We start from the raw sequence: 5,198 nt of genomic DNA, 5'->3' as shown, positions 1-5,198 counted from the left end.
CCATAAGAAAGGTATCGACATCAGAAAGCTGTTAAAATTGTTTTGGATTCATTTTTGTCTTTAATTAAAATAAATAGGGAGAGAATTTCATACAGATGGTGAGTGCTAAGCAGATGTATGGAGGTGGGTCATCTCATGTTATGTACTTTAAACATCTATTCAACAAGAATAGCTCCTGTAAAGGCATTGGGGGAGGGTGTCAATATCTAAAACATAACACTGTGCAGTAGTAAAACTGAAAAGGATGTTAGAAGTCACCTAATCCAAACTTCTTATTTTAGAGAGGAGGAAACAAACTCCGAAAGGTAACTTATCCTATCTTTAGACAACCTTAACTATTCCTTCATTTCATCAAAATGTAACTCCTTAATTTTCAAACACTGATCTGTAAACTATACTTTTGAATCTATGTGTAATTGATCTATTCTGTCTTCTAAGAGAGTTTTCAAATATTTAAAGACATTTAAATATCCCATTCTTATTTTTTATATTTATTTGTGTCAATATATAGTGAAATGCATGGGTACATAGACCTCTCCCTTTCTAGTTATTTTCTGATGACAACTTTATGAAATGGTTATTATAACCATGTTATTTTTTTCTTTCTTTTTCTGTCATTAATATCATTTTTTTATTGTTGTTCAAGTAAAATTGTCTGCATCTTAACTTCCCCCACTCAGCTATGCCCACATCCCTCACCTGATCCCACCCTGATTGGTTTTGTCCATGTGTCCTTTATAGTTGTTCCTGAAACTTCTTCCCCTCCCCCCATTATCCTATTTTTTTTTTAATTCCACTTAATTTTTTTCATCCCCAACTCGATGGTTCTTTTTTTAATTTATTTTTTCTATTGTTCTATATTATAACAGCTTTTCCCGTAAATGTTTTTTCAATGTTATTTTTAGTGTTTGTTCATTTTAAACATTAAAAAGAATAAATCTATAAGATTATAAATACAATTATTTGATCATCCTCTCTCTGAACACACCCTTCTTGAACTTTGTACTTCCTAAAATATAGCAGTTAAACTCCAGAGTTAAGAGGAAATACAGTAAACCTAAAACCATGCTCTGATTTGTTCTCATTAGCTTGGTAATGTCTTGAGAAGACAATATAAATCTAGAACAATTACAGATGTAATAGAGGGATGATGCCAGTTAACCATGCACAACCCAGTTTTCAATCCATCCTGACATGGCTATCTTCAGCCACAGAATTCCTCCCTTGAAGGTCAAGATCAGCAAGCTCTGTTTCAAATTCAATTTTAACTTTAAAAACCTCATTTGAAAGAATGGAACAGCAGTTTATAATATAATTATTTGTAAATTTAAAAATAGATTTATTTTAAAATAGTGATCAGTGAAAAGCATTTTCTAGAAAATAATCCCTAGTGAGTTAAGCCAAAGAAAATTTAGAAAGAAACAGAAATAAGGAAGGAAGCCTTATTTACTTGTGCTCCTCTGGCAAAGTATTTCAGTTTCATGAGCTTCAGTCTTCTTATTTGTAAACAAATCAGTACTATTTTTACTTAGATTTTGAAGTGATTAAATAAGAAGGGTTATAAAGCCCTAGAGAATCTGTTATCTATGTAAGGACATTAACATATAATGAAGAACTATATCACATACTAGGGTTTTTTCTTCTTTCATTGTCTTTCTTGCCGTTATTGTATTTGAAGATAAAAGGTCATCATAGTTGAGTTGTTCTTCATAGTGCACATTTACATCATTTTAACAATTCAGATATTTGGCATTCTTGTGGTCCCCTGCCTTAACATCTTAATATCTTAATCTCTCAACATCTGATCAAACTAATCCTGATAAAGTATACCTTTATTAAACCTAATACTTTCAGCCTATTGCTTATATTTTAGGGAGTTGATATTAACATTTCATATATTTATAATGCATTTACTTTGTTTCCTGCATTACTTTTTCTTTTCAGCTAGTGCCTTTCTTTTGTTAATTCACATTGATTCCCCCTCTTTAGTTATCTTTCTCTTTGTTATATTTATGCCAGTATGAATATGTAGAATGCTGCATGTCCAAGCATTAAAAGATTATTTGATTTGCGTGTTTAATTAAAACTATGATTACATAAAGAGCTTCTCTTTACAAATCTTCTCACACTCATAGAAAAAAACCATAATAGAAAAATACTCTTCTCTTTTTTCCTAAACTTACACAAAACAAAGTAGTTATTCAACAGCAAGTATGTTTGAAATTTAATGAGGAGCACCTTAAATTACCACAATAGGATGGTGGTGGATCCCAAAAAGCTACAAATCCTTTATCAGTATTACTGTGCTTCTATTGGTTTTACTTACACTGTGAATTTTCTCTTTAATCATTCATCTCTAGTTGGATATCATTCTTAAATAACATTCTGAACTGTTGACTATTTGAAGCCTTTATTTTATTTTAAACTATAGCAGTTTATTAGTCTGCTTACTAAATTAGACTATAATTTTTCTTTTCCATATTCATTTATTTTCTATGTATTATAATATTTTTCTGACATTTGCTAATGACTAAAATTTCTCATTGTTATTAACAAATTTAATTGTATTTTTACTTTTTAAATAAAATCATAAACTAGTTTATTGATTTTATTGATTTATTTTCACTGAATAGAATTTGTGTCACCACATTACTTTCTCACCTTAAAACTTGTAACTTTCACTCACTACTGTTTGTGATTCTTACACTAATATTAATTGCTCTTCATGTTCATATATTTTTAATTCAAGTTGCTGTTAAGAAATAAATAGGCCGCTGCTCTGCTCACTCCAGTTGCACTGCTGACACTCTGGGACTTACCGTTATGAATACTCTGCTGGAAGCAAATGGCACTTTAACCTTATACTTTTTGAAAAAGCTGGGGGAGAACAACTCGAAAAACATGTTTTTCTTGCCCATGAGCATCTCCTCTTCCCTGGCCAAGGTCTTCAGGGGGGACAAGAGAAACACCACGGCCCAGATGGTACAGGCACTTTCTTTAATTAAAAGTGGTGACAGAGGTGCAGATCCCTCAGGGTTTCCAATCACTTCTCACTTAGGTTAGTTAACAGGACTGGCATGCAGTACTTACTTGGAAGAGTAAATGAACTCTTTGAAGAAAAATCTTATGACTTTAACTCATCTTTTAAGGATTTCTGCTGCAAATTCTACCAAGCAAGGATGGAAGAGCTTGACTTCTTCAAAGCTACAGGAGAAGGGAGAAGCCATAAACATCTGGACAGCTAACAGGTCAGGAGGTAAAATTAAAGTTGCTGTCTCTAAATTCAGTTACTTAAGTTTTGTGTCTGGTTCTGGGGAATGCCAATTATTTCAAAGGAAATTGTGATAATCAGTTTAACAAACAGTATACCAAGGAAAGGCCATTTAAACTGAATAAGAATGAGGAGAAGCCTGTGGAAATAATGGTTAGAAAATCTACCTTTAATATGACCTGCATAGAAGATACAGTCACCAAAATTGTGGTACTGCCTAATGTCAGCAAAGAGCTGAACATTAATCTTACTTCCTGATGAAAATGTCGATCTGAAAATGGTGAGCTATTTACTTCTGAGAAATTCCCAGAATGGACTAGACCAAATACGATGAATGAGGAAAATCTGAAAGAGTTCCTCCCTCGATTTATACTGCAAGAGAATTACATACGGCACAGGGAACGTCCTTCACCCTCTGGGCATGACCAATGCCTTTGAGTGGGACTGGGCAGACTTTTCGGAATGTCTGGGAGAGAACTGTTTCTGTCCAAGGTCATACACAAGTCCTTTGTGGAGGTCAACGAGGAAGGCAACGAGCCTACATTCACCACTTGCCACCATCATGATGTTTGGATGTGCAGGAATCATCTGTAAATTCTGTGCTGACCACCCCTTCCTTTTCTATATTCAGCACAGCAAAGCCAATGGTATTCCATTTTGTGGTGGATTCTCCTTCCTTAAGTAAATGACCTGCACTGCATGTAGCTTTTCTCCTATGTCCTATTGACCCACTGTCCCTGTGACACTTAACAATGTGCCTGAAATGTAAAATAACCTTGGTGACAATCCAAAAATAAAGGCCCTAATTTTGAATTCCCTCCAAAAAGGATACACCACATGTCAGTAGCCCCAAATTTTTATGAGTCAAAATAATGTATTACTGGTTATAGTTTTTTATATAAGTGCATGATTAATTAAAATATTTGTATCTTTTATTTCTTCTTATAATCTCATTTTCCCATAGATAGTTAATTTAATTTTACCTTTTTACTGTGTTACACATAAGACTAACAGAAAACTATATAGCCACACAAAAAATATTTACAGCATAATTATGTTAAGGCAGACACTATTGAAATACAAAACCTAATTAAAAACTACAACTTGGCCAGCCTCTGTAGATGTCCATGTATTATTACCATCACAATCCCTTTCTTCCTACCGAATGGACGACTATTCCGTATTTTATAGTAATCACTTTCCTGACCTGTAACAATTGAAGGATCTGAACCAAGCCTTTAGTGCAATATGTAGGATTTTCCACATTGTGAATTTTGCCAGTCGCATATTCAATGTTCAACATTTGTCTTTGTATCCCCTGCAAAGTGTCATATGGATCCAAAGGCTTGATCAGACCCGGGTCCAAGGTCTTTGGAATGACCATGGTGGCCTCTGCCCTTTCAGCATTAGATAGTAAGTTTGGTTGTCTCTTGAAAATCTGCTTTCCTTATTTACTATTTAGTTACCCCTTGATTTACTTCATATAGAAAAGTCAGGATAAATATTTAATTATTTCTTTTATTGACCATTTTTAAAAATAATAAAATAGTTCTTTATTATTCCTCATTAGCTAATTTAAAAAATCATTAAGAACACACAATTTAAATATAATTATGGGTTTCAATTATTTGCAAATATTATGCTTACTGAAGTTCAAATTGCCTCAACTTTGACCAGTGGAAAACTTTCAGACATAGTTTCTAATTTTTTTTTGTCATAACTGGCAGTTTTGATAACTTCTTTAATTTCTAATATGATAAGATGTTCCAGGCTCTTCTTGAATATTTAAACATTTATGCAAGAAGTCCTAGTCTCTGTAGGGGGCAGTGGTATTTCAATGTTATAGTCTGATTGGTGTGGATGTTCATTGCTAGTAGTCCAGTCATTGATTTTAGTCCTTTGCTGAGGACTGCCTTAGGGAATGTAT

At 33.3% G+C, this 5,198-nt stretch overlaps 1 pseudogene; it reads left to right on the top strand.

Moving 5' to 3' along the window:
• The first annotated feature begins 2,823 nt into the window (after positions 1-2,823).
• LOC123827391 lies at positions 2,824-3,956 on the top strand (annotated as a pseudogene).
• Positions 3,957-5,198: the final 1,242 nt, after the last annotated feature.

Source organism: Phyllostomus hastatus, unplaced genomic scaffold, assembly GCF_019186645.2.
Source record: "Phyllostomus hastatus isolate PE091 unplaced genomic scaffold, TTU_PhHast_1.1 phas_contig_86, whole genome shotgun sequence".
NCBI classification, from domain to species: domain Eukaryota; kingdom Metazoa; phylum Chordata; class Mammalia; order Chiroptera; family Phyllostomidae; genus Phyllostomus; species Phyllostomus hastatus.
The sequence above is the reverse complement of the archived record's forward strand: the minus strand, read 5'-3'. Positions and strand labels throughout refer to the sequence as shown.